This window comes from Rhineura floridana, chromosome 2 (assembly GCF_030035675.1).
Source record: "Rhineura floridana isolate rRhiFlo1 chromosome 2, rRhiFlo1.hap2, whole genome shotgun sequence".
Taxonomy (NCBI): Eukaryota; Metazoa; Chordata; class Lepidosauria; order Squamata; family Rhineuridae; genus Rhineura; species Rhineura floridana.
Genome location: NC_084481.1, coordinates 92050584 through 92066826, shown reverse-complemented (window position 1 = coordinate 92066826; position 16243 = coordinate 92050584). Strand labels below are relative to the sequence as shown.

At 44.6% G+C, this 16243-nt stretch overlaps 1 protein-coding gene across 5 annotated transcripts in view; it reads right to left on the bottom strand.

The window, feature by feature from the left end:
* Positions 1-16243, bottom strand: part of NHEJ1 (non-homologous end joining factor 1) — a 115116-nt gene that overhangs the window by 83830 nt on the left and 15043 nt on the right. The gene's annotated exons all lie outside the window — the stretch shown is intronic.

Below are 16243 nucleotides of genomic sequence, written 5' to 3'. Positions count from 1 at the left end.
TCAGGGGGAGTGTAACCCCGTCCAGCATAAGTTGGATCCCTATTCCCCGATCCGCCCTCCGACTGACAAGGAGCACCTCTGTCTTGTCAGGATTTAATTTCAGCCTGTAAACTGAGCAAGCTTCATGGGTAAGTCAGGATTTGATCCTAGGCTTCTCCATTCCTAGTCTGTGCTACATCACAGACATCCTGGTGGAGAGGAGGAGAAAATTATCTGGATTCTCCCAGTTACATAATGCCCATTAGAATAAATATTTAAATGCCTATTAAAATCCATGATTCACTGAAGTGTAGGATATTCTGTGAAAAGGGGAGGTTATAGGGGAAAACCTGTACAGAAGGGTAAAAAGCCTTCAACATTTCTTCTTATAGGTTTGTAGGTTACAAGGAAGTAAAAAAGGTTTTGCACAGGGTCTTGTGCTCTGGATCCCTCCACAAGGCAGGTTTAAAGCAGAAGGACCTTCCATTGTTTTCCTCCAGATTCAGAGATGGGATCTGTCTCTCAGCTGCACATGTTTAAAAGGGAGCAAGCACACACAGTCCTTGGAACATGCACAAATTCCTTGCTGCCTTCCAATCCCCCTCTAGCCTCAATTGGGAAAAGGCCTTTTGAAAGGCTCCCTGCACTATTACAGGGCAAAGGATAAACAGATGGAATAAATATAGAGTTGCTTTATTACAAGGCCGGCCCACGCTGGTGGCTGGCTGATTCCCGGGCACATCCCTCTTGTGCCACACCAGGCCAGACCTCAATAAAGGCCAGATTGGAGATGCCTTGTACTCATTTACCACTCCAGCATGCATCCTAGCTCTCCTTTATGCGCATGTGTAGGATAGAGGCTTAAACTAATAGCAACAACACACCAAGCAAGATTTTTCAGCAGGGAACAGCTAAAAATACTGCTTGTTTTCAGTTCCTAAAACTAGAGATTTGGGATGCGGGTGGGGGGAAGAGTCATAAAACAAATTATAGATCTAGAGCCGTGGGGGGGAGGGGAGACAGGAGAGAAGGGAAAGAAAGACACCCACAATGAGTAAGAGGTGATGATGAGCAAATGTAATAGGCAGACCCTTTACGCAGGCACACGTGCAGATTACGGTAGAGAGGACATATTGGCCGTCTTTTTTCCTGGGTGTGGCATATGGTTGGGTAATCCTTTCTATGCTATTCTTTCCTGACAGTCCTTGAAGGATTTTTTTTTTTAAGTCTTAACATGGTCATGATCCAGGGTGCCCAAAGAAGGTTGACTGACAATAGCTTGTGCATCAAATTCCCTAGACCATTATGTTCCAGAAAACTTTCTAGGAGATCCTAAAACGGGCAGATTCCTTACATAAATCCTAGCAGCAGGCACAAGCCATGAGTGAGCTTGATGCAATTATAGCAACAAAGGAACAGGCTAGACTGGCAGCATTGTGTGAACACTCTGGATCACTGGTGCCTTGATCCCTAGTTAAAAGGATCAGGTGGCAGGTAATCAGGAAGACCCCTCTTTGCCAGAGACCTTGGAGAGCCATAGCCAGTCAGGGGAGAGAGACTGCTAGACTAAAGGGACCAATAGTCTGGCTTGGTATAAGGCAGCTTTACATCTTCAAGGAAATGCCTATTCTGCACACAAATCCTCACATAATTAAAATTATTTTTTTCTGACAGCAATAATTAGATTTTTGCATTTTTGGAAGAACTATTCTGTGGAAAGACAAAGGTTTAGAAATAAACTTTTAATTTAAAAAGCTGGGATTCTCAGGCCCAACAATTGCAGATCTCACCCTGTAAAACATGGCAGGAGGAAAAACGGTGCTGGTCACCAGCCTGAGAGGCGAGTAATGTCAACCAAAATTAAGCTTTTCCTAGAATACAGTGCTAAATTTGGGCATCCACCTAGGCAGAACACCTCTTCCATCAAACCAGCATTGGGATTTAAACCTGAAGGCCTCTACTCATGTGCAAAAAGGCTTGGCAGCAGAGCCCAGAATGGCCATTCTAGAATCCAGCAGGATCAACAAACAAACTGAGAAGCGTCAGCAAATTCTGAATGCAGAAATCCAGGTACATCAAAATCTTTCTGAAGGAAAACTGAAAGGCTCTGCCCATCTCTAATAGAGATGTTCCTTTCTGTGACATAGTACACCCAGTATTCTTTTTCAAGCCTATGTAAAAATGCACATCCCTACTAGAGATAAGGCTGTGTGAATTCCGTGACTGTGCTGCACACCAGACCTTAGTATCACAGTTTTCATTTTTAATAAGGCAAAGTTCCATCACTTCAGGCTTGTGAATATTGGCTCAAAAGTGTAGACAATATCTGCTGAAATTCCACAAACCACAGCTTGTATTTTTAGCAATTCCCTGCTGAAAAGCAGGGAGCTGAACAGGGGGTGAACTTCACTGTTTTTCTACTCGTAAAATGAGAAAAAAGGAATTGGAGATGCAGATTAAATCATGTAAAAATATATATGTACTTTTTATTAATTTGTATAATTTATGCAGCATACATTCTTTGTACATTTATTTTATTTTTTAGCACAGTGTTCACACACTGCATTGGGACCTTATGGCTCAATAATCTCCTCCTCAAGGGCCCCATTTGACTAGATCTGTGGCCATATCAGTTCAACAGTCCATACCCTGAATACTCTTTCTCCAGTCAACGGAGACTGCAACATTAATAATACATAATTATTAATAATTTAGCATACTGCGTAAAATAAGTAATATTTTACTACCTTGTATGTATGATTTTATTATTGTGTTTTTAATGTTAACTCTGTACACCACACTGAGAAAGGCGGTATAAAAATTTTTTTTTTATGGACTGCCTTCAAGTCTATCCTTACTTATGGCGACCCTATGAATAGGGTTTTCATGGTAAGCAGTGTTCAGAGGGGGTTTACCATTGCTTCCTCTGAGGCTGAGAGGTAGTTACTGGCCCAAGGTCACCCGGTGTGCTTCATAGCTGTATGGGGATTCGAACCCTGGTCTTGCAGGTCCTAGTCCAACACTCTAACCACTACACCACACTGGCTCTCTAAGTATAAAAATATTTCTAAATAAATAAATTGTCCCATTATGACTGAAGGGAACATATACTGTCAGTCATTTCCAGATGTTTTAGCACTATTCCAAGTGTAAAATTAGAACCTTGGCTCATTCTAACCTCTCACAGTTTTATCATATCCTTTCAGGTATCACAAGGGTAAAATACCCATTCAATGATAGTTAAGGAATGATGGGAAACCCACCTTTCCATGATAGAATGTCCACACAAGTGCATCACCACAGGCCCAAGGAAAGAACAGCAAAAGAAGGTGCAGGGATCCCCCCCCTCCATGTTATTCCTGCATATGTAATATACGCACCCCCCCCCATGCTATGCACTGAAAGGAAGGTGACTCTCTGCACAAGGGCAAGTGTGCGGAAGCTGTTCACATCCCCTAGCCTGAGGCTGCCGGGTGAGGAGCGGGGCAGCACCAGGGTCACCAGGTTATCGGATGGTAACAAGGCAGCACAACCCAAGCACACGACTTCCAGCAATGCAAGGCTGCTTCCTTTGTTTTGGGAAAACAAGAGCAAGAACAAGACCTTTCCTGGAATGTCGTTGCCCAGCCTAAAAGTGTCCCCCAATTGCACCAGTGCAAGCACAAGCCATTCCCCTCTGAACCCAGTCCTCCTAAAAAATAAAAAAGCCAAGGCGGCTTATAGAGACTGACCATGAGGCGGTGGGAGTGGGGAAGGCAGAAAGCATAAAAGTTATTTTTCTTTCTGAATTCCCAAGTAGCAACGGGGCACTGCTGAAAGAACTTTGGTCTGGCATCCTGCTGGATAGAAAGCAAGACAAAAGTCACCAGCCAGGAAGAGCTCTCACTCCTGAAGATTTGCCAATAATACAAGACCAGATTAAAACCTCAACAGGGCCTTGATACATTAGAACATGGGTCCAAAACATAGGTCTGAATACAATAAAAAGGCCATTTAGAAGCAAATATTTAAAAACACATGTCAGTTGTGTGATGTTGATTAGGAGAAAAAATTGTAAACGCCATTTTTAGGTTGCATTAACAGAAGCTTTGCATGCATGCAGAAAACAAAGACAGGCTGCTTTACTCAGAAATTGCTATTATATTCAGCTTGGGTCGCAGAAGTACTATGGAGAGAACTGTGATGTCTTTGCGACTGCTGGGCTGTGTACGAGGAAAGCAGGAAGCTGTCCCCCTAGACTGGGGGGGGGGGTTGTCGGTATATTCTGCAACATGTCATTGGTACAATAATGATGTATTAGTAATGGATTTATACTGGAGTGTCTGATACACATAATTCTGCATTAGAAGCTGTTCTGCAATGCTTCCCCAATGTTACTGCGTTATTGCTGTCTGGAGGGACACTCTTGTGCTATAGGGCAGCAAAAGAAGGACTAAACAAACCCAGAGCAAATGTGGCATTTAAGGAGAAAGTTACAGGACATGCACAGATTGGAAATGAAACGTATGTCCACCCTAAAACTTGTACAAGAGCAAACATTGCAAATAGGATCACATATAACCATCCTGATACCATCATGAGCTCAAATAATCATGAACTCACAATAAAAAGGATGTTCAAAGGAGCCTTTATACCGCATCAGACCATTATCTATACCTCAGTATTTTCTACAGTGACCAGCAGCAGAAGCTCTCCAGGGTTTCAGACAGAAATCTTTCCTTGCCCTACCTAGAGGTATCAGGGATTGAACCCGGGACCTTTTGCATGCACTGAATGGTTCCTATCATGTGAGTCAAGCATAAGGACATTGTCAGTACACAACTGGTGAGTGGCAGTGATGCTGCTGTGGACACTGTGGGAGTGTCTGTTGCTGTTTACCAAGTTATCTCTTGGTTAAAGCAGAATTTTTTTGGTAGCAACTTTGCAGGGAGTTAATTGTATCTTGACAATGTTATGCCAATATTAGTAGGGCCATGGGTTTATTCTCTAAAAGGATTAATCAGACATTAGCTTTTGCAAAGGAATATCATCAACCAGCAGAGAAATTATAACTAAAGGTGTATCACATTGCTCATTCTGTTAGCATACTATGGGTCTTCACCTCAAGACATACATTTAAGCTCTCTTGCATTCATGATAGAGCAGTGGCCACAGAGCAGCTGTATGACCTGGCCCCAAAATGAAGGACGTCGTATAGCAGAAGAAAGAATTCAGTCCTGGTCTTCAAGGCTAGTGCCAGACTATTGCCCCAAGCACAAGCTTCCCTTTGAGATGATTTCCCAGTTGCCAAGCCAGTGGATTAAAAACTGTTGATTTAAATATTTTTGCATTGTATCTAGTGTTAGTCCTACTCAGAGTAAACCTACAGAAATGAACTGATTGAAGTTGGTCATGTCCATTAATTTCAATGGGTCTACTTTGAGCAGGATTAACTTGGCTACAACCCATGATATATATTTTAAGATAGATACAAAATTAAAATAGGATTTTTACATTTTAACTATATTATTTGAGGGAACATGACCTGGTTTAAAAATAAATCTAAGTTCAAATTTTAAAAGCAAGGTGAAGTCTATACTTCTAATCTCAAACTGAATCCATGGCCCTCTATCAAAGATACCAAGTTAAATGGCAAAAATATTTGACCTCCAAAGTCAGATAATAAATAAAATATTGACTATATCGCTGTGAGGTTCCTACTGGTCCCAAGGAGCGGCATGTAAGCACAGGTGCCAAAATCCATTATTTCATCATAACCATCCACTAAGCCAATCAGTCTGATCTTGTACTCCTAATTTTATACCCTCTGAGCTTTGCAATGCATTCATATCTCAAATTATGAATAGTTATAACTATCATAGATATTTAGTTACATGGAGTAACACAGTTCTACCCTGATAATTTTGGAGAAGTTCTGAACGCAGTGGGTTGGATTGAAGGAACTGCGAACGGGGGGTGGGGGGGTGGAAGAGCCATAAAAGCAAATGGCTGCTGTACAAGAGCATGTATATGTGTTCATACACTGCTATAGTAAATTCTATAGCAGTTGTCATTATTCCCCAAGTCCTTGTAAAAACAGAAAGAACATCTTTGAATTTCCCCCCACTTTTATAATGCCAAAGCTCTAGTGGAGGGAGGGGGAAATGGTGGCCGTCCACATATTGTTGGACTACAACTCCTATCATACCTGACCATTCACAATGCTGGAGCTGGAGTCCAACAACATCTGGAGGGCCACAGATTCCTTACTTTCACTCTAGTGTGAGGTCCTTGAAATTGGAAGACACCTTCCTGATGCAGAAGGGCAAGTAGATTCACCTCTTTCAGTTCAATACTATTCTACAAGCTTATTTTATTTTCTGAAACATTTATATCCCACTTTTCTGCCCCACAATGTTGGACAACCCCTCTCTGTTTACCCAGAGGTCAGCTCCACTATGTTCAGCAAGGCTTACTCCCAGTTATGTGTGCATGGGATTGCAGTCTGAGCCTGCACAGAAGCAATCTTGCTTAGTGCATGGTACTGAGAAACCCATTAAGTTCACAATTAGCCACTTGTTTCTAAGAAGGTAGCACAAAACGCGTGTCAGCTGCATGATCTTTGAAACATGATCCTAGTAGTACTATATAAAGGCTCTATTTAATGCAAGCAATTGTGTTTTAATAACAGCAGCACCCAGATAGTGTGCTCATTTGTTTAAGAAACATATGAATTAGAAAATAAGGAAACTTAATTTAAGTAACTGATTTAAATCAGGTTTCTTGGTGGCAATTTAAACCCATCCACACTGCTGCCAGATCTTATGGACTCCAGATTCCTTGGTTCAAATATAAGGCTGGTAGGTCAAAGTAGACTGGGAGTGCTTTGAACTCTCATTCAATCCTATGACCCTCCATCCCTCAGAGCAACAACACTAACCCACTGCCTCAAAATATATCTCCCCTCCCACCCCATGGGGAGCCATGCAATGCCCTTGGGTTCTGCCCAAATGTTCACTAAAGCTGCGGCCTTGATGGAGACGCACAGCAGATCACTGCCCTTGGGCAATTCTTGCACCATTTGGGGAGAGGAGTCAACGTAATAAGAAAAATAAAATGCACAAGGGAAGCAGTAATTACTGCGTGGCCGACAAGAGGCTGTTTCCTCAGGGCCGTCATTATGTGGCTAAATTTAACGCCCCACTCCAAGGGGGGAGCACAGCACCCGCCCGCCGGCTCCTGCTACCTTCCCCCGGTGCCTGCTGAATGGCAGCCAAGAAAGCCATAAAGCAGGTCAGTGGGGTTTTTAATAGTCTATTTACCAAGATGCTGTTTTTACTGCCGAGGTTTTGCTCTTTTTATCTCTCCATTTTTACTCCTTTGCTCTTGAACAGAGTAGGCTGTATTTTCTGGTTTGGTCTTTCAATCTCTATTTTCAGGACTCTAAATTTATATGGTATGTCCTCTTTTTTTGGTAAATATTTGCCATGATTATGCCAAAGCCCATCCAGTTGAAAAGACCCCTCGGCCCACAAACATCAGCCTGGGAAAGACACGAATCTCATTAGCACCAGCCATGAAAAGGGGCCATAGAGACAGAGCATCTTATAGACCCTCTGAACTCTCCACACGTGGATATATATTTAGCCATGTGTGTTGTACAGTCACAGAATGGGACAGTCCAGGCACATGCACATTGGCAGAATAATGACCATTTCATCCCGCCAAAGGGGCCAAGAGGAAGGCCTCTGAGGGATGGGGTCTGTGGCTAGTGCTTCTCCAAAATTCTCCTGTCTGGGATTGAGATTTGGAAGAGGTCTCTCCCTAGTGAGCCCACCCTTGTCTCAGCAAGCACAGAGGAGCCTCAGAAATTCTGGCTCAGCCAGTTCTGAATCTTCAGATTCCCCCATCTCACCCAATCCCAGAGGCAGCCCAGGAGGAGACCACACCACCATCCTGTCACTGAGACTAGCTGTCAAGTAGTACAGTACAAGCCATAGATGGGAGATCAGATAGAGCACTCACATTTAAGTTGCTTAGTCTGGAGCAGTGGGGATTGATGTGGCACGTGGGTCTGGTCTTGGATGGCTTGCAGCCCCAAAGTACTGTTGAACAGCCAGCAAGATTATCATCCCTTAATTTTAGCCATTGCAACAGCAAACACAGGTCTGCAAATGTAACACTTGGTTTAGAGCTTATCAAAAAGAAAACAGTACAAAATAAAAATAAAGCACACCGTGGTTTTTAAATAGGCACACTAATGATTTCTAAGGCAAGTTGATTTCCTGATTGTAGAGCAACCATTGAACAATGACAATGTCAAAATATCAGTTCAAATCAGAGAATAATTACAGTAAATCCATTAACTGAAACTTGACATCCACTGCAAATGAACTTCAAGGTGCTGACCTTCATGTTACTACCACAATGCTGAAAAACCACATTGATTAGACTTTAGATCAATTGCAGAAGCACACATGACTTAGCTAACATGCTACAGAGCCTCAATAAAAAAATCCAGGTGACTGACAAAACCCATGTAATCAAGGGCCTCCTACAACAGTTGTGGGTTTCCAGCAGGTCCACTACCACCTGTGCTCTCGAGGCCCAGGGGGGTGGGGAGAATTGGGGGTCAAGGTAGGGCTCGGTAAGTGCTCAGAGGAGTTATGGGGGGAGGTAGTAACCTCTCCCCATGGGGCATATCAGGTTGCCTTGAGACAACTGTGGATTCCTCCACATCTTCATTTGTACTGAAGTTCTCCCCAGGGTCTCACACCTCTTCCTCAGAAGAGGTCTCCCCCTGGTCAGTAACCTTTTGCTGCTACCTGGAAATGCTAGGTACATTACTGGTTGTGACCAAATAATTCGACTAACCATGGATATGGGCTTTTTAGTTTAGAGAAAGGCGGGTCAGAGGAGACATGATAGAAGTGTATAAAATTATGCATGGCATTGAGAAAGTGGATAGAGAAAAGTTCTTCTCTCTCTCTCATAATACTAGAACTCATGGACATTCAAAGAAGCTGAATGTTGGAAGATTCAGGACAGACAAAAGGAAGTACTTCTTTACTCAGCGCATAGTTAAACTATGGAATTTGCTCCCACAAGATGCAGTAATGGCCACCAGCTTGGATGGCTTTAAAAGAAGATTAGACAAATTCATGGAGAACAGGGCTATCAATGGCTACTAGCCGTGATGGCTGTGCTGTGCCACCCTAGTCAGAGGCAGCATGCTTCTGAAAACCAGTTGCCGGAAGCCTCAGGAGGGGAGAGTGTTCTTGCACTCGGGTCCTGCTTGCAGGCTTCCCCCAGGCACCTGGTTGGCCACTGTGAGAACAGGATGCTGGACTAGATGGGCCACTGGCCTGATCCAGCAGGCTCTTCTTATATTCTTATGATATTTAACCTGCCTTTTTGTTACCATTGTTGTCATACTACCTCAAGTAAGCATCATAACATGCCATTCTGGTAGGTGTGGTTATGTACTGCACCGGAAGATGACATTTACAGTTTATGATTGAAAAGATGCTTCTGCAATGAGATTGCACCAGAATCCAGGGGATACTCATTCTATGTACCAAGAAGCTACAAGCACCACAGCTCCCAGGCACAGCCTGTCCAGATCCACCAGCTCCCAGCCAACATTGCCAAATACTGGGTTGTGAATAGGACTCACAGCCCACACATGTGAAGTAAGATGTTGGTGCAAGAAATCCCACATCACGTCAGACCTCTGTCTCTCAGCAACTGCTTCCAAAACGTCCCATTGTGTATAGGTACATCAGCTGGAAGCCTGGGAAACTTCCTGTGCAGGCATGCCCGAGAGCAGGAGGTGCTAACACCTGGCTCAGGGACCTGATCCAGCACCCCCCACAGATTTTGACAGAAGCAGTGGCAAAAAAAACCCCTAATTTAAAGTAGCCCCAGCAATGGAGAGAGTGGAGCCCAGCACCCTGGGGGAGGTGCAAATCAGTCCCTTCCTGGTCACCATATCAACCACTTGATGAGCACAGAGGAGTGATAACCCTATTCCTCAGCTGATCTGCACTGGGATGCAGCGCTGTGTGCTTGTGGTTGCATGTGTGTCTGTGAGTAAGTGCATAAGAGTGTGTAGGGTGGCTGTACCCACTAGTGGCATATTGCACAGTTGGCCAAGGGCAAGTGTGGCCAAAAAAAGTTAGCCACCCCTAGCCCAGATGGAAATGCCACTTTTTTGACTTGATGCCTCTCCCACCTTTAAGCATCTTCTTGCACGTACTCTCCTCCCATCTCCTAAACAGCCAAATAATATTCACCTTTGCAAATATGAAACATCTGAAGCTTTGTATTGTGTCATCCTTGTCAAATGACAGAGAGAGGGTTGCCATAATACTCAAACAGGATCCTCAGAAATGTACTGGTCACCTTCTTCTGGAGCCTGGAGAATTGGAAGTGGTCTAATTTTTCTCTCCCTCTCTCATAATACTAGAACCTGGGAGGGGGTGTCACCCAATGAAGCGGAACAGGAGTAGGTTCCAGCCAGACAAAAGGAAGTACTTCTTCACACAATGCATAATTGTAATACAAGATGCAGTGATGGTCATTAACTTATGCAGCTTTAAAAGGGGATTGGGCAAATTCATGGAGGATAAGACTATCAATGGCTACTAGCTATGATGGCGATATATTTCCTCTGAGAACGGAGGCCATGTGCAACTTTGAGAGAGGGCTATTGCACTCATTCCCTGCTTGTCTCTCTGGTTGGCTACTGTGAGAAACACAGTGCTGGACGAGATAAGTCTTTGGTCTGATCCAGTACAGCTTTTCTTATGTTCTTAATATGTCACTAAGTAATCCATAAGAAGTTGTGGGCCACTGAGACGTATGGCTTCTATTGGTTCTCTTAAGACCACGCAGTTTGTCTGAGGGGTGCCCTACAACACCCTTTCTGTCCGAAAGTGAGTTCAGGTGAGTCAGTATCCTTGAGCAAGCAAGGAAGGGAGACATGTTCTCATTGCCCAGGAGTTTCCAAGGGAGTGGAAGGCCAAGTTGTCTCCAGTGGTAGCTTGGTCAGCCACAACACCCTTTGATATGGAGGTGTTAGGCTGACTATGGCACCCACCTCTTGACCATATTTACATCCGCACATCACAGCAGTAAAAGGATATAAATGTACACACATGTAGGTCTGTCTCCCTCTCAATAAATATCTGCAAGCTGTATATAAATAAATGCATTGGATATGAGTGTACCCAGCCAGACTAACATGTCAAGCCCAAATGACTTTAACCTATATATTCCAGGGGTGGGGTAGGGGAGTCACATAACAGCATAGGCAAGACCATCAACAGAGCAGCTCCTCGGCCAGCACACACATGACATTTGGAAAGGGCAAGGTATAAACAGGAACCCACAAATAGCCCAGTCTCCTGCCACTGAAAGGTACATCTGCTGCGGACAGTACATAACACACAAGTCTGGCACAACCACTGGCAACCTGATGGTGCTTATCCAGTAGACAGAAGCATCTTCCTTGCAAGGTTTCCTACTACACCCATACAGGCAACACTGTACCACATATTCTTGGGAGGCAGGTGTAATTGAACAGGGGTGGGAAAATGGCACAACAGAAAAGCAGGACAGGAGGACACCATGAATGGGTCTCTGTTTCAGACACTAACAAGAGGTTCAGTCCTCTGTGTTGCCTTGATTCAGACCCCGTCCTATTTCATGGAAGAGTTGCGAAAATTAAACACTTAAGCAGCAAGCTCACTTAGGACAGCAGATGTAGACAAATAACTCCTTCCAATCATTGCAATTATCTTCAACATATACACCTGTCACCATTTGAGCAAATTAAAGCAGTATGATACTTGTTTTGCCACAAAGCCATTTCTAAGGGGCTATATCAATGTTTCTCTGGCAAATGAGCCTGAAATTATTGAAGTAATTTTTCCTAGATTTTTACACTCTGGGAATTTGGTCTCTTCCAGTTAAGTTCATCCAGCATACATCCCTGCACAGTCCCACTAGCCTGCAACCAACTTTCTGCTTCTAGCTTCCTTCACTGGTTTTTCCTGTTGCAGGGATCCAAAGTTGTACATTACATTAAGATAAATAACACAAGCATCATCATCATAAACTCAGGGGAGAGGGCAGCAACTAAATATTACAAGCAAAGAGACTAGTACAAAGAAGTACTAAATGTTATAAGGCCCATATTTCTATGGCTCTGATCAGTCACATTCCATTGAGACCCCTTTACAAATTAATCCAACCCAAGCAGTACTTGGCACACTCTGCCCCTCCCACCAGATCCAAATTTTATACATCTGGATTTTTACCCAGCAATTTGGCAAGGTTGCAGAAACAGGGATGGCAGGTATAATCAGTAACAAGACAACATAGGCAGGGAGAGAGAACACTAACAGAAGTGTGTTCTCTCTTCCTTTTTTTCTTTTGACAGCTGCTAGAAGTCATACGCAAGAACCCCTTTGATTTCTGAGTCTTCCAAAAAAGAATGACTGCTTGTTTTCACATTACACCAGAAAAGTGTTCCACACCGTAGAGAACACACAACAGCTCTGCCCTTGGATGCACATGCTAATGCATGTGGCCTTGAAGTAGAGTCACTCTCCAGCAGCGTAAGCTAGGGCCAGGACCCTCTGGTTCCTCTTGCCTGCATCGTTTTTTCTGTAGTTGTTTGTGATTGTCAGCTTGTTCTTATCTCAGGAAGGTTAGCTGCTGCTTCCTGGAGAGGGCGGGAATATGTACAGGCGAATATGTACAGGCCTGCAAACTCATCCATTGTGGTTTCCCCCCCTCCTTTATTTAATACAACAATAACAGGTGGAAGCCAGCACACTTTCATTAGTGTGCTCTCATGTCAAGACAAAAGGTGGGAGATTAAGAGTTCATCTCCTGTCCTTGCATCAGAGAGAACTTCTGTACCTTAAGTGCAGGAAGACTGGATTCTATTCATGGCATGCCTGTGTAAGAGAGGCGATGAGGCACAGCTCTTTCTGGCCAGAAGTAACAGCTGGGGCATGGCCAGAAGGCCTCAAACATTAAATGATGTAAGTGCTGAACACATGGGGAATAGCCGCTGCCCTAACTCCAGAGTTGGCCAGCCCCCACATCCTCCACCCCACAAGGAACACAAGCAGAGTGCCCCATTCAGATGCTCATTATGGTGACTCACTCCACATTTCAAGAATGGATCCCATAGAAAGGAACCCAGGTTTGGCAGAAGTACATCCCAGGACCACAGCCAATAAGGACCCTGCTGCTCCTGCCACTGGGGTTTGTTCTCAAGCCTGCGGTCTGGCCTCTATTTCAGGGGCTGCTGTGCCCAGTCTGGTTTCAGCAGCATGCAGCCCAGCTGACTCCCAAGCCAGGGTAAACGGTCTGTGGTTCCTGCTTCGAGCCAACTCCCTCCTCACCTGATTATGCCTAAATCAATAAACAAATACAGCAGCTCACCCTCTGACAGACGCCTGGATGGCAAACAGATGGGGTAGGAGAGGCATAAGTACAGGCCAAGTGGAAGCATGAATACATACACAGCCCCCTACACAACTAGCCTGGGCAACCCTACACTGAGTCACTGATGAAGGTAATAATTGCTCTTCCACAATATTGACAATAATGGGCAACAACAAGGATCGCCTTTCTCTTCCGCTTCATGACCTGCACCTTTCCATGTCAAGCCCACCTTTCACCAAGGTTCTTTTTCTAGTTGCCATATATATCTAGGACCAGCTGAGGGGTCTTTCCATTTATGGAAAAAATTATAAGCACTTAAAAATAAAAATGGTTAAAAGTTCCACAGTTAAGAAAACCTAGATTCTACAGTTAATGGTGCAAATTAAACTGTGCTAGTCGTGAGGGGCGAGGAGCTAGGCAGGACACACAAGCCCCAGTCCCTGACCACTGGAAACCCTAAGAAGCTGAACTCCCCTCTTTCAAGATGTCACCAGATGGTGTCCACACACTTCCAGGTCGGGCTGTAGCTCTGCAGCAGAGCACTCACTGTGCACTCGGAAGGTCCTGGATTCAGTCCCTGACGTCTCCAGGGAGAACCGGGAATGATTCCAGTCTGAAACCCCAAAAAGCCTTTGCCGGTAGACAAAACTGAGATAGATGGACCAAGAGTCTAATTTGCTACAAGGCAGCTTCCTCAGGCCTGGTTCACATGCAACATTCAAACAAAAACAACCAACAGCTTCGAGCACAAAAGCGCTTTGCTCCTCCCCCACTTCCGACTGTGCTGTGCAATGTAAAAAAACAAGCCAGAATCTGGTTGCCGTAACGTGCAAACACAGGCTCGTAGTTTCTTTCTCTCCAAACAAACGAAAAGCAGAAGCCAAGGTTTGTTCTTGGCTTACCGCTTGTGGTTTGCACATCATGACAAGCCAAACACAGGAAGCTGCCTCACATCGAGTCGGACCATTACCTCAGTATTCTCTACTGACAGGTAGAGGCTCTCTAGGGTTTCAGACAGGAGTCTTCCCAGTCTTCTGCTTGCAAAGCAGAAGCTCTACTGTGCTATGGCCCCTCCACACCCTCACCTCTTTTCTTCCTCTATTGAACCATATGGTTTAATGATGCATGCCAACAGGACTGGTCTTCCTATGTTCCCAAGTCTGAATGTTTACACAGCCATAGGGTCCAGAAACTTCCTTCTTAAAAAAAATGCAATGCTGATTACTTTAGTGTCCAATAGCAGATTTTGTGCTTGTATGGAATCACAGAATACACACAGTCCTAAGTATCAGGATATTAAGTTGTCCCCTGCAGGCAGGGCAGGTCCTGACACTCTCTAATAATTGCTGGGTGTATCACCCTCTCATTCTATACTATCCCCAGTCAAGCTGGAGATCAAGAACAGATGGCTTCATTGTCTTCTGTCCTACCCCATGCAACGTTTTTATGAATGGAAACTATATTTCACAATGACTACAGGTTGAAGAATTTGCATCTTCCCATAACGGGTTCAAGGTGGCATATGTGGGGTTTTTCCTCAATTTTTGTTTTCCCACCAGCTCTGTGAGGTGGGTTAGTAGATTGAAAGGAAGCATTTGGCTCAAAGTCCACCAGAAAGATTCATGGGTGAGCACAGATTTGAACCTGTCTCTCCTTGGTTCAAGGCTAACATTCCAGCCACTACACCACACTGCCACTACATAGCAAGTCACCTCAGAGCAGGACACATCACGATATTTCTGGAGTCCTTGACTCGTGGATAATTTCCTACCAAAGGTTGCTAATAATCCTTCTTGAAAAGGGGTGGGTAGAATAATGATTAAAAAGCCAGCCCCTTCCTCCTTCATCCCACTCTCTCAGCCAAGTGATACAGGAGGCGGTCAAGGGAAATTCTCCAGGCCTTTCACTTGCCAACTGCTGCAGGTGGTGCCTCTCAGCCATGGAAATTGCCATGTTTTCCCAGCAAACCCAGGTCCCATGCTTCTCCAAGCTGCAAACCACAGCCACCTTTTGCTAATGAAAAACATTCCCCTGAAGGAAGGAGGCAACAGGAACAGTAGCTTCCTCTCCCTCCCTCTCCAAATGGAGCTGGCTGTGGACTGAAGGCCACTGCCACGATCGTCTGTAATGCACAACGAAGACCGCCACTGCCTGCCAAACAATAGCCGCTTCTCTCAAGTACAATATATTTAGCACACACACAAAATGACAGAGCTGGGCAATGAGCAGGCAGGTGCCAGCTGAGGCCAGGTTGAGAACATCAGGTCCTGGCAAATCCAGGAAAGAAGGGCTTTTTCAGCTCATGCCACCTCAACCACCGTGATGCCATCCCATACTAAAAAGGAGGCACCCAAGCCCTACTTCCCCACACAAAACAATTTAGGCGACTGTCAGAACAATTCCATGCCACAGTGGGATAGCCACAATGAAAAATGTGACACCTTCCTCCCTCAGTCATAGAAACATAGGAAGTTCCCTTGTACCAAGTCAGCCCTTTGATCCTTCTAGCTCAATACTGTCTCACTGGCAGCAGCTCTCCAGGATTTCTAGCAGGAGACTTTCCTAGCCCTACCAGAAGATACCAGGGATTGAACTGGGGACCTTCCACATGTGGCTCTATATTATTTATCATCATCACCCACTTTTATATCCCACCTTTCCTCCAAGGAGGTCAAGGAGGTATACATGGTTTCCTCTCCCTCCATTTTATCCTCATAACAACCCTGTGAGGTAGGTTAGGCTAGGAGATCGTGACCTTGGGCCAATGACTCAGTGAGCTTCAAGACTGAGTGGCAATTTGAACCCAGGTTTCCTTAGATGT